Source organism: Odontomachus brunneus, unplaced genomic scaffold, assembly GCF_010583005.1.
Source record: "Odontomachus brunneus isolate Ranch 3 - 2012 unplaced genomic scaffold, Obru_v1 Obru_scaffold_020, whole genome shotgun sequence".
NCBI lineage: Eukaryota > Metazoa > Arthropoda > Insecta > Hymenoptera > Formicidae > Odontomachus > Odontomachus brunneus.
The window spans coordinates 1,434,478-1,457,700 of NW_022639470.1; the positions used below are offsets into that span (position 1 = coordinate 1,434,478).

Here is a 23,223-nt window from a genome sequence, read left to right on the forward strand (position 1 = left end):
GCGCACGCACACGCGTACGTACACATACACACACACACACACACACGTCGTCGTCATGCGTGCGTCCGTACGTGCACGTAGACGCGACCCGCGTGTTCTCCTCGTCGTTGCGGACCGACAAACCGAGATATAAAAGGCTCTCTCGGGCTGCAATTACGGCATCTGTGCGTCTGCCTCAGTCTGCTTCGAGTCGAATTTCCGTTTAGCTCGCACCGGTACACGCGCGTCACCTCGAAATTCGGTTAATTCTAAGAAGGCGGTGTGAGTAACTTTTACTTATGCCGGAAGCTCTTTAAGGAGAATTCACACCTTAGCAGAAAACTGAAAGGCAGAAGCCAATCGGAACTTGGTAGAAAGGCAGAAACTATCGACTACCACCTGATCATCATTGGCTTCTGCCTTTCTGCTTTTTTTTTTTTTTTTTTGCCAAAATGTGAATTCTCCCTTAAGCTCTCTAGTAAGATAAAGTGTCCAGTAGCCGACAGTCTGCGCTTTCGAAATGTAACCTCTATCCCCAGATCCGCAACCTTGCCTTAAGCCGTAAGCAAATGACCAACCGCAGTCGATTATTCCAAGAATAATTCCAAGAATAATCGACTGTGGTTGGTCATTTGCTTGCGGCTTAACCTTTAAGCGAGTCGCCCGAACATTAGTGGGCGCGCACGATACTGAGGTGTCCCACTACGAAGTTATTATTTATTTGCCGTAAAATTGCGATGAAAAATTGTAAATATGCCCCACAGAAAGAAGCGAAATATATCTGTAATAAAATACGAGATTGTTGTATTTTACAGGAGGTTGCGTTTTTAAATTTATGTTAAGTAAACCGTGACTGAGAAGCTAAAAGAAGGAACGTTAGCTTCAAACTGTTTAAATAAGGACATATCAATATAAAAACATAAACAAAAATAACAGTAACGTAAACCTTTCAGGATACTTGGAAACGTACGGTACAGAGTACCGCAAAACGTGACTTACCGGATTGAGAGGTGATTGACGAGTGACCTCTTGATGGGAAAAATACGAAACATGCGCTATTTTGTAACAGACATGATAAATGAGAAATGCAAAATACAGGCCGCAATGGAAAAGCAGGGCGCGCTATATGCGACCTTCCTTGATAAAACCAGTGCTGCAAGGGTATGGAATGTCGTTGCGCGTTCGCTTAAGGGTTAAAGCAAGATTATGGATCCGAGGTAATAGTTTATTGCGACCAAAATCGCCAAGAGATTTGGAGACATACGGAGAAACATAAGCTTGAGGAAGATATGTCAGTAAGCTACTGACAGTCAATACTACTGATATGACCAGAGCGGTTTTGATTCGCACCTAGCCTGTTCTCTTCAGTTTTTTATGAGAAAAAACGTTAATTTTTTTGTATGGTTCATCTATACTAGCTGAGCAGTTGTTCAAATGAAAAATCTCGGCGATTTATCTCCTCGTGCTGCACCTGCGTGCAAAATGCAAAATGATTTATTAATATAGTATATTCACACTTATATACGTATAAATAATTGATCTATAACCTTCATCGCATGAACTATAAACCATACATTATTATGAAACATTATTAGCTGTAGAATGTGTTAACTCTTTGAGCTATATATTTTATTTCTCGGTGAAATTCCTTCAAATTTGGCATATTGAAATTTTCGGGGTCGCGTAAATTACAAATTTGAGTTAAAAAAGTTAAAATGGGTAATATGAATAACAAAAAACTTGTAATAAACATATCAATAATTAATAAAACAAATTACAATAAAACGGCTCTAGCAATTTAAATATATTAATAAGTGAGTATTCAGGACGATAAGAGCCAAACACGTAGATGTTAAACGTTACAAAGTCAAATGAAATAACTAATATAAATACAAATATAAATTTATTCTTGCGCAACGTTTCGACCATGGGATGTGGTCCTCTTTAGGCGACGTTCAAAATTAACGATTAACACATTACATTCCTTGTAGTTGTTATAGAAGTTAAAAAATGATATGAGTCATACTACCGACAGTTAAGTCAAAGAACCCGTCACATCAGTGTTCATAAGCTGTGACAAATAAAATTACGCAAAAAAATGATAAACTACCTCAATTAATAATCCAAACTAAAAATTCTTAAATCCCTTTCTTCAAAATAATTGTCCTAGACATGTGTAATGAGTAGTTCGCTTTCAACCGTTATTAACAAATTTGAAATTAACTTACCACAGATGTGGGAAAGGAGAGTTCCAACAACACAACAATCAAAGAGCATACACATCAATAATGACATTACAAACAATGCTCGACATTATAAACCTATTGGCCCACATTAGACATATCAAACTAAATGTGCAGAACTCAGCTGAGTCGTAAACAAGGAAAAAATCGATCACATCACCTTCTGTTCCGAATCCTATCCAAAAGAGGAAAGTAAATATTACTTAACGCCTCAATATCAGACTGAGAATTCAAACTGTTAGACTGATCTTTTATATGGATAATTTCAGAGATCAGGCGCTTATAATAATTTGGTTCAATGTCCAAAATTTGAACATTGTCCAAATCAAACTCATGATTGAACACCAACCTATGATCTGTGATCGGTGATGGCTGTCTTACCGCCCGAGAAATATGTGAACTATGTTCTTTTAATCGTGTACCCAATCTCCTCTTAGTCTGTCCAACGTAAGAAGCATCACAATCACCACAATTAATTTTGTATACTATTAATTTTGTATATTTGTATTTATATTAGTTATTTCATTTGACTTTGTAACGTTTAACATCTACGTGTTTGGCTCTTATCGTCCTGAATACTCACTTATTAAACATATCAATAGTTTATTATAAAAAATAAAGTTTACAGAATATTAAAAAAAAATGTAAAATTTTGTTCATTGTCCTTAATAAACTGTTAATGTTCTGATATGTGTCAATTCTTAATAGTTAGGCCTAAAATGATTTCTGTCTGAAAAAAGTGCTTTTTTAACTTTTATTTGTTTATAATAATTTAACAATTAGCATTTAAATTATTTTTTAATTTTTTTTAGTTTCTATGTTTATATGAGAAAGTATAGTAATAATACAGTCGACTATGTCTGCCGATAAGTTAGATAAGATCACTAAAAATGAAAGAAAAGATATGCTAGGAGAAGATATTTAACTTTAAAGGATTAAGTCGGAAATTAAGTATTTCATCAGGGCTGAAATAAAAAGGTAATTTGAGATTGTGCTAGATGATCTATTAAAAAAAAGAAGAACTTGTATGGATGGAACTTTGGACCCCGTCAATGTCGGATTGTTGTCGCAACGTGTCCGTGTGGACGATCGAATTAAGAATCCGGCGGCAATGTGCGTGAAAGGGGGGTATGTTGTGGGATATTAGCTTCTGACATCGTTTGATATGTTTAGGCTAAATATATCGTTCTCTAATGAGGATATGGGTGTCCGATAAGAATGTACACAGCTTTCTCCCGTTATCATCAGGCCGACGACTCAAGATAAGGGAGCGCATTGTGCGCTCGGATGTATCGATGAAAAGTGCACATCCGTTCCATGCATCGTTCCTTGAAAACGCGAATCTGACGATGCACGTGACGATCGCGGACTGCTCGCGGTTTCATTAGATACTCAAGTCACGAAGGTTATATGAAGAAAGAAAAGTGAGAGCGAAGGAAAAAAGACAAGCGCCAGCCTGAGGAATTATCTCCGCGCGTGTTCCACATTTCGCTCGTTGAGCTGTGAATAATATACGACACGCCAACGCACGATACGATTGATCATATTTCTCACCCTCGCTAATTAACATTTACAGGAAAAAAAAAGTAAGATATCTCATGAGATTTGCATAGCTCGATAAATCGCTGTGTGAAACGATCGATCGCAACGACGGGCGCAAGCGAACTGGGTGCGCGCGCGCGCGCGCGGGCTTCTGTGTTAACAATCGCGGGTGACATTGAAGTTTCTCGCGTGCTGCGGATTCAGAATCTACGTGCGCGGATTGTTACGTGAATGAAAGTGGCACTACTACTTACAATGAATCAGCTATTTTTGAGTCTAGTATGCAGAACAGGCCAATAAATATCATTCAAGGTTCAGCTTCTACTCTATATACGCGGAACGCGCGCTCGCAGCATCGTCGATCGCCGTGATTCTTGTTTCGTTCCACACAAACGCGATACCAAACACGTGCCAAACGTGATGTATCCCAAAACAGTCCCAGAATTTAATCTTTTCAAGGACACTGACATACGTCTACGTATATATGTACGTTTAGATATGTTAAATTTTTCTTTTCTCAATCCATTGTCGATATAAAAAAATATGTATAATAAAAATTATATATTTATAGGGTGACTGACAATTTATGATACACCTGTTGTGTGCAGGTAAAACTCGTCTAGCTGAACACAAAATTCCTGTACCATTTCGCAAACAACTGCGTAAAATTTTGAGTTATCAATTAAGAAAGATTAGTGAACGATCACACATGATAGAGTGATGACTGTATGTGTTTATATTGTACATTAAGTCAACTCGAACAAAAATGTTCTTTACCAAATGACTTTTTGCAAATGACCATATAGATTTATATTTTAGAATGATCACAGCTCATCTACCATATGTTGCATGTGATCATTCGCCAATCTTCTTGAATTAATAACTCAAAATTTTACAGAAATTTTCGAAATAGTAGAGATATTGTATTCAGTTTGTTGAGCTCTATTTGCACATGATGGATAATGAATGTGTCATTAATTACACTCTATGTTTATATAATGAACATTATTGTAAATAATAAATTTCCTCTAGAAAATTCTACAAGAAAAAGAGAAATTTTGTTACATGATTAGCAGATGTCATACTTGCGTAACTTTAAAATCAAATAATAATAATTAAATCATAATTTTCTTTCGATATAAAAAAATTTATTTTTAAAGAAATTAACGAAACATTTTTTTTATGTTCTCTATTGATATGTGTGTGTATGTGTATTTATGAAATATTATAATTAATAGATTATCATAGAATTTACTCGTAATATTATAATTAATAGATTATCATAGAATTTACTCGCAATCGGCATCATGATATTTCCATGCATCACTAATTGAACGTGTTGAACGTGTAATTGACTGCATATAATAAATTAAATATACAACCAATATAGAGTCAATGAAACGAGGCAGCAAATGTATGCATCACGAATCGTATTTATTTACTGTATCTTCAGTGATTCAAATTCCAACTTCAGTTGAGCGTTGAAAAATCTCAGCGGGAGTTAACAGTGATAGTCAGTGTATTAATTAATCGAATGCGCAATCATCGCCTCGTGTCGAATAATTAATTAATTCAGCACATGAGACAAATTCGAAGGGGTGACTTCTCGTGTTGAATTCTATCGACTATATTATTCCATTCCACGAAAGACTCAGATAGGCAGGTGTGCGTAATTTGGCAGCAACTTTGCCAATCGATTCCCAATGGTTACATCTTTTATGGATGGTTCTTATAGAACTTACATTTGTCACAGAGAGTGATATGAAATAGAAATACGAAGTACGAAAAAGATTATCAGAATCTACTTGAGACAATAATATGTTGTGCAAGATAATAACATGAAAATCTGAATGCAACTTTTAGCAAATCCGTTGTTGCGTCAATCACTGAAAGAAATTATCTGATAAAAAAAATTAACAAACAAATATTTCCGACCAAAACACCGATGAATTTTTATATCCGATCAGAACATCCGATTTAATTTAATCTTCTCATGATAATGGCATTTTATCAGATAAACCGATCGAAAAATTATGAACCGATATTTCTCATCGAATGATCGAATATAAAAATTTATCGGTATTTTAACCGGAAATATTTATTTGTTAATTTTTTATCGGATAATTTGTGTGTAACAAAAAGTTTGCATTGTAATATGGCGCAGGTGTAATGACTAATTCAAGACAGTACGTTTGCTTCGTCAATGTAGTTAAACGAATTGTGAAGTTTCGATTGGCTCACATGGTGATAATTATCAAAACGCTGTCCAGCTGGGGAGAATCTTGGGTGGACCGCGTTTCCGATGCCGACTCCTCAAGGCCCAGTTTTGTCTCGGTCGAGTTAGCGAGCTCACCGTCGAAACGTCCGCGATTTTTGCGAATAACTGCAGCCACGTCATTGCGCACTCGCCCTGCGCCGACGAGTCTCACGCGCGCGCTCGCACTCACGCACGCACACACGCACTCACGTGAGCGTGTGTGGTACACACGTTGGGAGCGGAGAGACACGCGCGAACGACCTTGCATTTGCTTTGCATATATACGACATGGCTTTGAGCATGGTCACACGGAACACAACCTTGGCGAGAGCATAAACGACCGCACCGCGAGAGAGAGAAGAGAAAGAGCGAGCAACAGGAGGATGAGAGGAGAAAGAGGAGGAGGGAGAGATGGACGGAGGTGAAGAGTGGGAGGACAGGAGGAAAGAGGGCCACAGGGGGAGGGGGAAACTCGGGGCGCGGACCCACGTCACACCACTTTCGGTTTTATCGTCGTATATCCGGTCACGGTGCGATTTTCTCGCTCTGGGATCCACCGTCAACTCGCATTCCGCGCTCCTCGTAATAAGCCACGCGCACTACGTCGTGGCCGGCGACGGTATCGAGCGAGCGAGCGAGCGAGCCGCGTCCAACGCCAGATCCGGTCTTCGCGTGAAATTTATCCCGGCCGCGTTACGGTATTTTTATGTCACTTTAGCCGGTCGAGCCACGACCGGCTCTAGCGGGCGGCAGCTCGCAGCAGCGGTACCGCAGCAGCGGCTGCTCGTACACGCTACGTGAGGACATTGCGCAAGCATCGTCGCTCGATCAACGATCGCGAAGAGATCTTCCTCGGAGAAGAGTTCGGAGAGCGCTCATCGTTACGTTAACGCGCATCCCGCGTGTCCATAAAGAGCCGCACTTCAAGGAAAATCTCAACATTTTGAGAGAGAGAAAGTTATTAAGGTATATAGGTTGTGTTGCAAGTTACTTCGTTACAAATTATAACGTACACGGAGAAACCAGTACAGGTGGTCCACGCATAAATCTAGTGGTGCAAACATACAGTCTTGAATTATTCATTACACTAGAAGAAATTATCCGATAAAAAAATTAATAAGCGGAAATTTCCGATCAAAATATCGATGAATTTTTATAACTGATTGGGATATCCGATTAAATTTAATCGGATACTTCCGCTCATAATGGCATTTTATCAGATAAACTAATCAAAATTTATAAATCTCTCATCAAAATTTTTATCGGTTTATCTGATGAAATGCCATTATATGATTGAAAGTATTCAATTTAATCTGGGCGGATACAAAAATTGATCGGTATTTTGATCGGAAATATCCGTTTGTTAATTTCTTATCGGCTAATTTCTCTCAGTGTACATTTGCATCATAATATAATATAAATTTGTTGTTGTATCGACACAACAACATCTTTACTAAAAGTCGCATTCAGATTTTCATATTACATTTTACATGACACATTGTTTCAAGCGAGTTTTAATAATTTTTCTCAATATTGAATCTGGTTGGCACACTGAGAGAAATTATCCGATAAAAAACTAACAAACGGACATTTCCGATCAAAATACCGATGAATTTTTATATCCGATCAGAATATCCGATTAAATTGAATACTTCCGCTTACCGGCGCATATTTTCATCAGATAAACCGATCAAAAAATTATGAGCCGATATTTTTCATCCGATGTTTCCTAATCGGATACAAAAATTCATCGATATTTTGATCGGAAATATCCGTTTGTTTTATTTTTTATCGAATAATTTTTTCAGTACATAACCAGATTCAATAATATGCGCAAATTATAACGTCCAGTTGTGCTAACTAGATTTATGTGTGGGCTAAAACTGTTTTTTTTTTTTTCCGTGTACTGAATGTACACCTACAATACGATTGCATCGTCTATCATCATTTAAAATTTCGACTTTGAAGATTTCTCAGAGAGCCGGCGATTATTACATGCGGCTAGAGCGCGATTAGTCGAGCCAGTGTGAATTCGACAAAATATGCAAGACAAACGTCCCTCTCACTAATCAATATTACCCGGAATCGACAAACTGTCTGGCGGACGCGCCGCTGCCGCCGACTGGACGGCCGTACCTGCGTGTGTTATTTCGATCGAAAACCGCATCAGGTGCACACAGAAAAATAACATTCTGTTCCTGAAAAAGCGACTACTCGGTTTATTTTTCTTCTTTTAAGTAATGATTATCCTCAACAGAGAATATTTTCTTGATGATATAGTCTTCTCAAATATATTGGTCACAAATTTGTGAAAAACTCATTATCATCTATTCAAAAGAAAAATTTATTCTTTTCACAAGAATAAATATCATAAAACTTTATCAAAGAGAAATTTGATCTGATTTCATGTAGTAAGTAAATTAAATTTTTGTTTTAATTTAATATATTGCATTGATCCATAAGTCCGTGCGGATTTTTGAATTTTCAACAAAATGCACTTTATTCTTGTTAAAAGCAATTTTAATTAATAATATATGCGCCATTCTGTTTGACAATTTTTTGCCATCTCTTTCACGTAGTTTCATAATTCCCCTCTCGCAAAACTTGCGCTTTTCCGGTGAAGAAACATTCCAAGTGATTTTTCACATTTTCTAAAGAAGCAAAGTTTATACCGTCAAGAAAGTTTTCTAATGAGTAAAACAGATGATATTCGCAGGGGACAATGTCGAGTGAACATGATGGGTAAGAAAAACATCCCAGCCAAACTCTAACAATTTTGACGGAAGTAAAAAAGCATGATACACTGGAAAAACTTATTATTGCCTTCCATTTTCAAGCAACAACAAAGGCAACTGTATCTTCGAACATTACCACTTACATCACAAAATATACTCTGAAATGTTAGCTATGAAAGCATATATATATAGATGGCTGTGTATGGAACTATCCTTCTAGTACCAACGTACGAATGTCAACTGGACAAAAATCCACACGAACTTATGGACCAATCCAATATTTGATGGAAATGCTAAATTTACTAGGATCTAGAATAAATTTATCGGAACTTAGAATTTACTAGTATTTTGAATAAATTTGATACTTATGATGAACTTTTGATAGATTTGTGAGTGTGTAAACTTTTGAAATAATTAAAGCAAGTAACATTTACTACAATATGTATTCTTCTGTATGTAGAGTTCGCGAAACGCGGGCATCGAAAAATCGGGCCGCGGCAGCGGTGTTTCGTGTTTCGCGTGCTGTGGTCGGTCGCACGCATATAATTAATGAACGAGGCGCTTTGCGCTCGCACACTCCCTCTTTTCTCTCTCTGTCTCTCTCTTTCTTCCGCGGCAAGGCGAAAGCGCTCGCCTCGGTGTGGGATCGTCGGGGCCGCGCGATACGAGCGGTGAATCAGCGCTCGGAATTTCGGCTAGGTTTGCGCGCGCGGGCGGGCCGACCGACCTCAACGAAACCGAAAGTGAGAATTTTAGCGCCTACCAAGGCTGCCCAAACGCAGCCAGTCGGATAAACATGCACGGCGATCGCCGGCCGCCATTGACATTCAAACGTACAACCACCGGGATCCCAGCGTGGTGGCGAGGTGAAAAAAAATCGGCGGTGGAACGGCGAAGAAACGGCGGATGACGACGACGACAACGACGATGACGGCGGCGGCGGCGGCGGCGAAGAAGAAGAAGAGGCGAAAAGGACGAGGGATAAGAACGAGAGGAGGAAACATTCGACGGTGACGAAGGAAGAGGAGTAGGAGGAGTGACATCGGCGGTACATCGATTTCCTGACCTTGAAAAAAAGCTGCGAAGCGCCGATTGTTGTTCGGGATTACTTGCGACTTTTTCGAAGAAGCGAGAGAAAGATACGGGAAGAGAAAGAAGAGGACGACGACGATGGCGTTGGCGACGACGACGATGACGAGACGGAGGACTGCACGCGGGTTTTCTGCCTTGTTTTTCGGGCGTCGGCGCTCGAGAATAAGCATCGTAAAGATCGAAATTGCTTCTCGGAACGTTTCGACTCTCGCCAGATGAATCTCTTAAAATATACCCGAAATTCCACGTCCGTCCAATATTTGCACGGACATGCCGGCAGGATATATATTCGCGGGTTGCACCCGCGCCTTTAAACCCCCAGCCAACCTTCCCAATCCGAGGTACGACGCTGCTGCAGTCTTCGGGGCCATGTGGACGTTATTTTTTATCGTTGCAGGGCTCGATCCCGACTGAGAGAAAAATCACTCCTTCGCGACGTTTAGAAATAGGACTCGGCTAATCAGCTAATCGCGGCCGACTGGATGAGAAATGGAGGAAAACCAACGCGAAAACGTGTTAAATTGCATTAAAAGTCTTAGAAAGGAGCAATCGTATATTGTTGATGAGAAGAATCAAACGTAGTTGTGAATCACATTAGCCCTTCGTGATGTTTAGAAATAGGACTCGATCGATCACGACCGACTGAACGGGAAATGGAGAAAAACGAATGCAGAAATGAGTTAAGTTGCATCAAAAGTCTTAAAAAGTGCAATCGTATATCGCTAATGAGAACTCAAATCAAAATTTGGGTTCTAATTTCGATCTCGATATTCCATTTAACGTCTATTTTGATACCCTGAAGCTTATCTCAACTTCTTTTAACTCTATTCGCTAGCTTTGGGGGGTAAGAGATCCTTTTAAAAATCTACAAGTGGCATTTTGTGCATTTTTTGTCATTTAAAAGCGCCAAGTTGGATTTCAGTTACCGTGTGTGTGACACATACACTGGTCTTTCGAAATACACGGATGTTAAAAAGTTCATGTTGAAAGTAGAACTAAAGTTTCGACTCGGGAGGAATCAAGCATAATGGTGAGTAACAGGGTAGTCTTTCACGATGCTTAGAAATAGGTCGATCGTGGCCGACTGGACGAGAAATGGAGAAAAACGAACGCGGGAACACGTTAAGTCGCATCAGAAGTCTTAGGGAGAGTTCACATCTTGGCAGAAAAGTAGAAAACAGAAAGGCAGAAACCAATCGCGCTGGTAGAATTACAAGAACTATCGATTACCTCCAACGCGACTTCCGATCTGTCTTTTTGCTTTTCTGCCAAATGAATCTTCCTTAGAAAAGTGCAACCGAGCTATGTGAACCCGACTTTTGAAAAAATATTTTTTTTCTACGTAAAAAGTTAGCATTTTGTTTGTAGTTGTTTGTAGTAACAATAATTTCGTTTGTAGCTCCATCCATTAAAAATTACAGAAATTTAAAAAAAATGAGTAGCACCCCATTTTGAGATATCTCAAATCTGCAAGGGGGTGACGTTTCTAAATCGTTCGTAGTTGTTTGTAATGATTTTCGTTTCGTTTGTAGTCGAACCGTTCAAAAGTTACAATAATTTAACAAAACGCCTAAGGGCCAACTTTGCCATTTTTTGAGATATCTCAAATCTACAAGCGGGTGACGTTTCTCAATCGTTTGTTGTTGTTTGTAATGATTTTCATTTCGTTTGTTCGAACCGTTCAAAAGTTACAACAATTTAACAACAATGTAACTTTTGAACGATTCGACCACAAACGAAACGAAAATCACTACAAACGATTTAGAAACGTCACTCGCTTGCAGATTTGAAATATCTCAAAATGGGGTGCTACTCATTTTTTTAAATTTCTGTAATTTTTAATGGATGAAACTACAAACGAAATTATTGTTACTACAAACAAAATGCTAACTTTTTACGTAGAAAAAATTATTTTTTCAAAAGTCGGGTGCCAGGTTCACTATGCAACCGTATATTGCTGACGAGAAGAATCAAGTATAATGATCAGTCATCTTAGGTAACCCTTCGCGGTGTTTGGAAATAGCACTTGGTCGGCTGATTAAAATGAAACAAGCTAAAGAATGCGGAAATGCGTAAAGTTACGTTTAAAAGAAAAGTACAGTCGAATATCTCTGATAGGAATAGCGATATGCGGTCATCGTATCTCTATTGCGTAACAGAAGATTCGACGAGTTGAACTTACGTACACACACACACACACACATGCACACACACACACACACACACACACACACACACACACACACATATGTTGCTGTCTTTTATGCGACAATGACAATTCGCCGGTATCGCGCTCACGGATACATAGAGACGATTAGTACGTTGCCGATAATTGCTTTGACAAACGCGTCATGAGCGGCGGTCGATTTTATACTAGGACAAAGACGGATGGACTACTGTGACGGGTCTAGGTGATTCGTGTCACTCCGCGAGCTGAAGCCGAAGACCGCGAGAGACGCTCATCTCTTTGTACGATATCGAATTTTGCCGTTGGGTCGGGTTGCACAACCGAAAATCTGGGTTAACTAAACTTAGATTACCGATCCGCCGTCTCCGTCTGATCCATACAGCTCCCCCGGCGTACTGGACAGAGAAGTTGGGTGTCTCGTTAGCCGCGATCGACCGCATCGATCGCGAGCGATCCTGGCGGAAACGATACGTAACGTGCGTGCGCCTGGACGTAACGAGAGAGATCTGTATCAAGCCTGGCTGGGTATTGTGGAACAGTTCCGATCGAAATCGATTCCGAAGAGTTCCATAACACGTACTCAGAATGGATTCTAGTTGGAATAACTCCGTTATTCCCTGGATTTCTATTGCTTTTTCCGGCGAAAACGGTATTATACCCGATTTCGGAATACATTCCGAACAATTCCACAATAGCTCCTCTGATCAACCCGCGACCCGCCACATTATTGTTTGCGCTACTAATTACATCCGCAGGCGAATCGTTCAGCTTAACGTCGCTAACAGCGGATTTAAAATGAAAATAAAATGAAATGAAATGAAAATAACGGAAAGTGTAATGCTAGACCAATTGCACCTGCTTGAATTCGTTTTATTCTGTGATATATTACATTTCTGTGGCTTTTCATTTTGCATTTTTTAATTTATATATTTTCAAACTAATCATTTTTTAAAACGTATTCCAATAGATTGTATTATCCTGTGATTCACGGAAAATAATAGTTCGTCACAGTGGCCCACAGAACGATTCGGATCGGCCAGGCCTGATCTATAGGATCGCGTCGAGATCGCGATCGCGTAACTCGAGCTTCACGTGACCTTACATCGGTCACTTCGTGATCGACCGAGCCGTTGTATGACCGATTCTGTCGTCTGGCTGGCGCGCGCTCCGTTATTTCGTGCTCTTAGTATAAGGGCAATGAATGAAAACTCGTCGGCCTATTTTCCCGAACGACGGCGAGACGCAAGAGAGAGAGAAAGAGACACCCTCCGCGCTCCCCGTTTGTAGATCGAGAGTCCTCGAGTGAAAGTAGAACCTTCCTTCTCTAAGGTAAACTGGTGTGCGCTTGCCTGCTTGCCGGCCGGCTGGCCGGCAAACAGACGGAGAAACGGCATTACCGGGAAGGAAAAAAGGAGCGAGGGAGACGGCAGGAGAAGCGCCTGCCTTCTTGCGAGGAGGTGAACTGGTGTGTACGCGGTCGCGAAGAGAACACGAAGAAACATCACGATATGACGGTGCTGGAGCTCTGGGGACGAAGAGAGTGCACGATAATATGCACAGGGTAATGCAGAATCATGGATCTTTTTCCTTCCGCGAATTCGTTATTCGATCGACATGGAGTGGATTTCGGACGGGAAGAAAACGGACGCGTTAATTCCTCAACTATCGATGTCGATCGCCGGCGAAATCGCGTTCTAGTGTGGCTGGAAGGTCTGATCTAGAAGATCCCATTGTTTTCCTGAGTGTAGTGAATACAAATTCGATGTGTAAAAGCTGCAGGACTTTCCAGGCAAATATTTACGCTAATTGACAACTCGACATGTCGATATGTTTCGAGGTTTTTTATAATTTTGATCACATATTAATGCTGTAGTTTATTTTTGCACGTACTTTCACTGTATAAAAACATTTGTAATTCCATGCAATTCAAAATCCTGAAATTCAACCTCCAATAGTATCCAGTCCGATGCATTAACATATATAACCCAGTCCCATCTGTATTCGCCTTGATAAAGTCAGACCAGTGCCCGATTCAAATCAGTTTCTTGTCAAGATACGAAGGTCTGATCAAGAAGGTCCCCTTTTACGAAAGTGGATACTAATCTGGTCGGCCTATATTTGATAATGAATAGGAATAAATGAAGGATCGGATCAGGTACTATTAGGACCTTGATTTGTAATGCAATCAATACGACATAAACTTTGCAGAAAAAAGTCAGCATTTTGTCGGTAAAGTTCTCAAGTATGGCCTCTCCTTAAGTTTCATCGTTTCTTTTTTTCTATGTATCATCCGCTTTAGTTACTCGTTCGTTCGCCACGTCTCTCGGATGTTTGACGAGTTCCTGGGTGTGACCGGTCGGTCGGTTTCTTCTCGCGGCGCGTTGGTGTAGGTAAAGGATGCGCAACGCGCGATATAGGGACCTCGCAGCTAACTGTAGCTCTTTCTCTCTTCCTCTCTCTCTCTCTCCCTTCCCATACCTTTCTCTCTTGGGAGCTAACTAGGTCCCTTTACGAATGGTCGTGCGAAGCCGGTACGAGAGACCCTTATTACCGCTTCTTGTTAAACCGCTTCCACGTGTGAGGCACTGGCCTTACGAGCAACCAGTCGTGGTTATTGGGGAGCTTCACCTCGAGTTCATCGAAGTCGCGCTCTCCTTCGTGCACGTGTACACACCTGGAGACGGAACAAGAGAGAATGATATACGGGTCGCGCGCGAGTGCTTCACTTTCGAGAACATGACGCTTCGTGTATTGTAAATGTCACTGTGGTACGAAAGCGCGCTGATGACAACGAAAGGAACGTAACGAAACGCGTACGGAGGAATGCGGGAAATCAGGAACACCTCGTGTTCCTCTATTAACGATCCTGCCTCGCTCTCCGTCGCGCATCGCGCGCATCCTTGGTATATTTCACCGACACATCACCTTTCGCCAGCATATACATATATGTACAAGGTGTTCCATACCAAATATTGAAGTGGCAGATAGTGGAAGCCAAGTCGCGACGAGAAGTCAGTTTTTTAATACGAGTAATAGTTAACAAATTATTGATTAATTATATTTGACGCTTAGCGCGCCCTAATTAACAGAATTAACCGAAAAAATACGAACACTCGCCTTTTAGCCTAGCTGCGCCATTCTGATTAATAATGCGGGGAGGAGCTCACTAATCAGATTATCAAAGTTAATTTAAGAGACGAAGGTTCGCATTTTTTCAGTGTGCAGCGCTACCATTTGTGTTTTGCCAATCACAGGGCATGCTAAACATCAAATTTAATTAATTAATAACTAGCTCGTTAACTATTGTCCGTATTAAAAAATAGCAAAGGACGTTTCGGTTTGACTTCTACACTGAGAAAAAAATTTACTAAATTTCAGAAAACGTTTGGATAGTACCGTGAAGATATTTGTTTAAATTAAGTAATTATTTTCTAAAATTAAAGAAACAAATTTATATTTAAAATTTCTTTATTTAGTTTTAGAAAATAATTACTTAATTTAAACAAATATCTTCACAGTACTATACAAATAAACGTTTTTTGAAATTTAGTAAATTTTTTTCTCAGTGTACTATCTGCCATTTTAATATTTGGCCATTGTATACATGTGTGTGTGTGTGTGTGTGTGTGTGCGCGCGCGCGGAAATATGTGTATATACATATATACAGGCTGTCCCAAAAAAACCTTCGAAGCTCTCGTGAAGGCACAGTACGGATTGAAGTGAGCATAAAAGTCCTAAAGCGTTTTGTGATATTGGCAATAATTATCGAGATATTAATTAAAAAAGATTGTAAATGATTATGCAAAATATGGTAAATGAGCTGTAGTGGCGACGTCTGCCGTCGTATGCTTATACATAAGATCAAACTGAACAAAAAAGTCCTCTACCATTTTTCTAATAAGTTTAGATTTTTAATTATTAATTAGATAACATTAATATATTATTGCAAGCGACTATTCGCCAATCTTCTTTAATTATTCTTCTTTTATTAATCCGTATTATGCCTCCACGAGAGTTTCAAAGAGTTGTTCTGGGACACCCTGTATATTTATGTATGTATATACGTAAGTGTGTGTGTATATACATTTTTTTTCCGAGAAATACACTAGGAAGGGCTTGAGTCGCGAGCTAATTACACGCTCGTGCGATATAGAGACCCTATAGTAAGAGTCTGGACAGTCTTGTCTTGTATTCTATTGGTGTCGAAAATATGGCGGAACCAATAAGGTGTTCGGAAATTATATTGGAAATTATATTGGATTATTATTCAACTAGTAAGAATAGAAGAATTGATTAAAATAAGAAAACAAATTTGATTTTAACAGTTTTATTTACAGAAAAATGCAATACAAAATAATATAATGTCATTTAATAGTAGAATGCATCGCCATAGTTTTACTACTGAAAATTTTATTTTTTAATCGCCCTTTCTTGCAATCAATTTTTATGCGAAATCGAAATCTCATCGAAAAACCTTTCTCCGTACTATTAAAACAATTAGATACGCAGCAGCCAGGCATTTTCTACAAAATTATATGCAACTTGTAAATATAAAATACAGTATTAAAGGAATTGATTTTTATAACAGCATGCATTTATAATACTTTTTTTCTATATATTTTACTTCATTACAATATTATATTATAAATTACCTGTTTTACTTGTTTGATATTTTATTATTTAATATAAGATTCACAAGATTTTTTTTCTTTGAATCACATCTATCTATGTCATATCGTCGCTGTTTTTGTTTTACGACGTCATGTTTTGTCGAACTAGAAAGACTGTCCAGACTCTTACTATAAGGTCTCTAGTGCGATAGAAAGCGTAAAGTGCGTTCTGTTGTTATGTCGCAGAAGTATCCAAGGAGTGCAGGACGCACGGGGTCGAGGATAACTGTACAGCGATCGTAATGACGATGCGGTATTAAACGCGAACCAGAGATATCGCGTTTCTGCGACTCAGCCTTATTGATACTATTGTGGTATCGGTTTGCGTTAACGTCATCGGCGCACGCACTGTGTACTATCGATGTCGGGGATTCAATCTCCGATGGCTACGCCCGTATTCAAAACCATACTGTGATCTAATTATTCCATTCGGCCGATGTGTCGCGTAATTATCATTTCGATGGCTGCATTTGTTTCGGAAATATTGTTGATTGCCGCTGAACGTGATATTTACGCAAGGGCTCGCTTAGGCGTATCTAACATCCCTTTTGTACGCGGAACAAAAGTGCTGTTGGAATAAATCTTCATTCAATAGCAATATTTCTAAACCTAATATATCATAGATTGTTCTTTTGATAACACGAGCAATAGTTACGATGACATTACTATTAAATCAAGAAAAATCTATCTCAGTTATTGCTCCTGTTGACTAATTCCATTGATTTAACAACTTTTTTTTTCATTTACAAATCTATACATGATTCCCATAATATTACAATTGTAAACTGTTATTTACTTTTTAACGAAGAAACCCTTTTAGAAAGAACGCAAAGAGAAAGAAAAGGACAGAATTATATAATATACGTACATAAACACGAAGTTGAAACGTTACAGATTGTTGAACTAAAGATCGTCTCATAATGCAGTTACTACATAGTTGGTGAAATAAAATGTTATCGAAAAGTATTTTTTTTATAAGAGGCGGTAGCCTCTGGCAAAATAAAGTCACGTGACAATCAAAGTATTGACAGTAGATGTCTCGATTGTGCTACTCTGGCTTCTCGCGATGGCTCGTGCCTCTCACAAGAAATCCGCGGAAATTCGAGGAGGCACCTCCGAAACGAGATCGGCGATCTCGGGTCGGTTTCTTGAACGTAACAGAGACGAGACGCGTTGTCTGGCCGCGGTAATAAGCGCAATAAACGGCGCACGCGAACTGTGTCACACACAGCCACTCTCGAATGCGGGTCTCGAGCGAGAAGCGGAAGGAACATTTGCTTCGCGGGCGGATGTAAGACGTGGGAAGGTGGGAAAATAATAGGAATCGTCGACGAGTGCGACATCAGCGGAATGACTTGGCAATAATACAATGTTGCAGTGCCTCCCGCGGCCTACTTCCGGCAAGGAATTCTAATCCGTAATGCGGTACTGCGCCAGTCCCGATATCGGCGTCGCGCCGCGCCGAATAAAACGATATTGTGCGCCTATCGCGCTTTCTAAAATACGAAATACTCCTTTCTCTCGAAAGACATTTACAGTGCTTATCGGCTTCCACTCGCGAGATACCGGCCACCTTGTTACTTCTATTAATTAAAAGCGGATTCTGAGTTGATCAGAAAGTAGCCCGTGCGTGGAAAGGAGCGCAAGAGAGACACGATCGACCTCCCTCTTTCTCTCTCTCTTTCTCTCTCCACAATACAGTATAATTCTATTTTGATAACATCAAGATTAACGCATCGAAGAGCAGCATAGAAATTTCCCAAGATTCTCCCTGATCAGAATATCCAAAGTTGTTCACCGATTGTGCACCAATTGGAAATCTCTATTCTTGTCCCAAACATAAGTTTTCTTTGTCTAAAATAGAAACAGAAATACTATGAAGTCTCACCCTTTTTTCAGTCAGTAGCGTCTGTATATTTTCATGATATCAAACAGATAATCTTATTTCTATTCCAACAGTTGTAATGAATAGAATAAAAAAATATTTTTGAGTATTTATTTTGAATATTTTACTGAATAACGAAATTATTTGAAAAGTCAACACGTGCATTTTGTTCAATTCCAATGCGAAATGAAGATCAGAAAGGAGGTTGGGAGAACTTTGGATTTTCCACTTGAATCGCATGTCTGGAACATTGCACCGCTAACCGCAACCCGTAATTATTTTGGGGGATCCGATTGGGTTCAAATTAGATCCCAAGGAATTTTCTTTACGAGCATCTAACCGTTCTCTCTCGCCGCGAGGCAGGATTCTCACGGATGGTCTATCGGGACCTGTCGTACGAAGGCTTTCGCGAAAAGTGATTTACGACTTCGGCTGTCCGCCGGAGTAAGAGCACTAAATTGCATGTCGCCGACCGGCAACGAGACGCGAATCTGCCGAACATTGACCCGATCGAAGTTGTACTACAAAGCTGATCGCACTGATACGCGACTCTCTCTCTCTCTCTCTCTCGCGATTCGACAAGAGTTCGTAGGTCACGCGTCGTCTCAAAAATGGCAACGCAACGAGAAGGGCACGTTACTTCCCTTTCTATTCTCCTCCTTCTCCTCTATCACTGCGATCTCTCGCCTCCTTTTCCAAGCGACACCAAAACCCGTGGCCGTCTTCGAAGCTGGCGTCACCGGTCGATCGGAAAACCCTCGACGCCGTCGCGTTGTGTTGCGCATCGAGCGAACGGCCGCTATTCTGGCGCAGGGAGACAGAAAGAAAGAGAGAGAAAGACAGAGAGAGAGAGAGAGGGACAGAGACAGAGAGAGGTGCAGCGAGGGGTCGAAATTAACCGCATGCGAGTGCTCTAAACGAGCTATTACCATTGCCAGGGCGTTTACATGGTAGGTGGTGATTACACAGAGCATTCAACGCCGGGCGAGACCAGACACTCCCCCGAGTGCGATCGCGCGCGATTCACACGCACACGCAGGCAGACATGCGTGCTCGCTCGCTCGCTCGCACGCATGCACGCACGCACGCACGCACGCACGCAGCCCCGCGCGACCGCGCTCAATTATGCGCGCGTTCTCCGCCAGTGGCTTGACGTATGCTACATGTATGCATGTTCATCCGTCTCCAGGGGTCCGGATGTTCCGCTTTTCTCTCTCTTTCTTTCTCTTTCGTTAACTCTCCCTCTCCCCCTACTTTTCTCTCTCTTCCTTTATTTCACTTTCCCGCTCTTTCTGCTTTTTCTTCCCCCTCTCCCCATTTCCCTTCCTCTCCCTCTCTCTCTCTCTCTCTCTCTCTCTCTCTCGCTGTGTTCTCCCTCGTCGAACGTCCACCTATCGCGAGCCAGTGACGAAGAATTAATTGCGCCGGAGTCCTTGGCGCTCCTCCTCGCGGACGGACGGACGCGACGTGGGGCGATCCTCTTTGTTCGTCCGAACGTGGCTTCCCGTATCGGCGCGCCGAGAATGCGTGTGCGTGTGCGTGTGGTGCACGCTACGTGCGCTCGCTCGTTCGCGCGGGTGCATCGGGTGTGAGAACATGCACACATGCACCGCTGCCCCCGGCGGGCCGCGGGGGCCGGCAAAACGCAAGCAATCGACGACGACGGCGACGTCGAGTCTTTCGGGCTCGCGCGGACCGCAGGATTTTGTTCTCGCGGGTCAAGGATGTCGGGTCACCGCGCTGCGGCAATCCGATCGTAAGATAATCGCCAGCTCCGAGAGCTTTTCGGTGTATTTCCTACGGAACCGTCGTGGGCGTCGCATCGCCACCGCCAACGACGACGACGAATACGACCACGTGGACCGTGATAACGCGCGAGCCGCTTAATGCCGTGCTTTGCTCATTCACCGCGACTCGCCTTAATCGATACGTCGACTGGCACGCTGATTTCCGTTGATTGTTCCACAAAGTGACTTATCGGTGGTCCCGATAAAAAATGTGCTGAAAAAAATATACGTTTACAAAGCGGGACAATCTACTGAAAAGTAAAACCGAGTATCGAGAAAGACAATCTCCTGAAAAACAACTTCATCAACATGTTAGAAGCGTCTCGTTGTACACAGCAGCATCAGCTGTGATTTATCTGTGATGTATCTGCTGATTTGATTACAGTAAGAGTGTACTCAAATGGGCAGGATATTAATACATGCATGCGTATTATTTCCAAGGGAATCGTTTGTTCTCGCAACAATGCATATTTCGGAATATTGTCCCAGTTTGTGCGTTTTGTAATATTGTATCGGGAGTACAAATAAGTCTCCGCCGTTTTTTATAAAAAATTGGGCATTTATTGTGAAAGAACGGTACCTTATGTTTTATTCAAAGTATTGTCCATCGCTAGCCACTACTTTTTCCCATCTTTCTGGCAGCATACGGATGGATACCGCGTCGGAAGAACGCTTCATCTTTTGAGGCTATCCACGAATCGACCCAATTTTTGGTATCTTCATATGATGTGAAGTGCTGCTCAGACAGGCCGTGCGTCATCGATCGAAACAAGTGATAGTCAGAGGGAGCAATGTCTGGTGAATACGGCGGGTGGGGTAAAACTTCCCAATTGAGTGTTTCCAAGTAGGTTTTGACCGGCGCCGCAACATGTGGACGAGCATTATCATGCAGGAGAATAATTCTGTCGTGTCTGGAGTAGTAGTGGGCGCGTTTTTACTTGAGTGCTCGGCTCAATCTCATCAATTGTGTTCGGTAGAGAGCCCCAGTAATGGTTCCGTTCGGTTTGAGCAACTCATAATACACGACACCAAGCTGATCCCACCAAATACACAACATGAGTTTTTTTCCATGAATATTCGGCTTGGCTGTCGATGTTGAAGCATGGCCACGTGGTCCCCATGATTTCCTCTTCTTTGGGTTATCGTAGTGGATCCATTTTTCTCACCAGTGACTATACGATGCAGAAAACCCTTTCGTTTATGCCTGGCAAGCAGCATTTCACATGTGCAAAATCGGCGTTCAACGTTTCTCGGCTTCAGTTCATATGAAACCCAATTTCCTTGCTTTTGAATCATTCCCAACGATTTTAAACGATGTGAAATTGCTTGTTGAGTCACTCCTAATGTAAGTGCAAGTTCTTCTTGTGTTTGGCACGAATCTTCCTCCAATAATGCTTCCAATTCCGCGTCTTCGTACACTTTCGGCTTTCCGCTACGTTCTTTGTCTTCGATGTCAAACTCACCGTTCTTAAACTTTTGAAACCACTCACGACAACTTCTCTGACTTAAAGCAGCCTCACCATATGCTTCTACAAGCAATCGATGCGCCTCAGCTGCAGATTTCTTCAAATTAAAGAAGTAAATCAAAAGTTCCCGCAAATGACGCTTATTCGGCTCAAAACTTGACATTTTCGCACGAAAAAAATTATATGATGCTGATACAAAATCGCTAATATTTCAAGGTTATGATATTGCCAGATGTCCAACCTTACGATATGACGTTTTACATCTGACAATTTCAACCATAACTTACTGGTGGGGCCATCTTTTGTCAAAAGACGGCGGAGACTTATTTGTACTCCCAATAATATTTCGGTCTGATGACTCTTTGGAAAATAGTCCCAGTTTCCGAATGTCGAGACTTTGATTCCTCGGGACAATGCTTGTCCAGCTTTCATATAGCAATCTACGTTTAAAGACATTACCAGAAACACGGAAATAATGAGTGAAGTGCATATTGCAAGCATTCATCAGTTCGTTTCATTGGGTCGTTATTGATCCTTAATCTGATTTGTTACATGCAATTGTTCATGTCCTATACGCAAATTAATGAGACGCGATGATAACATTGTGCTGGTCGCCGGTGACTTCCATGATAATCAATGTATTAACCTTTCCAGAGATATGAATACGCTCAATTATCTTCTTTAATTAGAATATTGTTTAGCAAAATATAATGAACGTTATTGTGTGAATAAATAATCACTACAAAAAATCCCACAACGAGAAAGAGAGGAATCCCATCATATAGTCGTATAGATAGTCATGTCATATTCACGTCACCCAAATTAAATTTTTCCGATCTCAATAAATTTATCTCTCAAGAGGTTAATGCACTATTCAATTCGCAATTCGCGCTACTAATTTGTGCTACGCGAAATCTCGCGCTCGAGAATTGCCTAAGGTTGATGATTACGCGACGTTATATACCGCGTGGCTGCAAATTTGTGTCTTTCGATACGTATACGCGATTGTAACAGCATATCTTCCAAAATGGAAAGAAAATGGTAAGAAAACTGAGAGGCCGACAAAGATGTACCCAACTTTCGAATCGCGAGCTTTATAGCGCATTTCCTTCAGATTCCTCACCGTGCTAGAACTTTCGAGTGGCGATTTCGCGCGGCTCTCTTGCCCCACAAGTTGGCCAGGATCAAATTAATGCGTTGTTCCTGGAACTGTAACACGGACGATTATTTACGAATCCGTTCTCTCTAAAATTTTCGACTGACCCTGAGACCGTCGGGCCAACGCATCGTCAAAGGTCCGTCCGGCGAGAGAACAGAGAGAGAAAGAAAGAAAGAGAGAGAGAGAGAGAGAGAGAGAGGGAGAGAGAGAGAGAGAGAG

General features: G+C 41.0%; 1 protein-coding gene and 1 long non-coding RNA gene across 4 annotated transcripts in view; one reads left to right on the forward strand and one right to left on the reverse strand.

The window, feature by feature from the left end:
• The window catches only part of LOC116842048, a 64,347-nt gene extending 61,934 nt beyond the window's left edge, over positions 1–2,413 (reverse strand). Inside the window, exons 1-2 of one of the 2 annotated variants that reach the window (XR_004377665.1) lie at positions 2,208–2,413; positions 979–1,450 (exon numbers count right to left, since the gene is read on the reverse strand). This is a non-coding gene — a long non-coding RNA (uncharacterized LOC116842048). The remainder of the gene's footprint in view (positions 1–978; positions 1,451–2,207) is intronic. The other variant, XR_004377664.1, reaches the window with a different exon arrangement.
• LOC116842047 (ABC transporter G family member 9) overlaps positions 1–23,223 on the forward strand; it is a 314,419-nt gene that overhangs the window by 79,225 nt on the left and 211,971 nt on the right. The gene's annotated exons all lie outside the window — the stretch shown is intronic.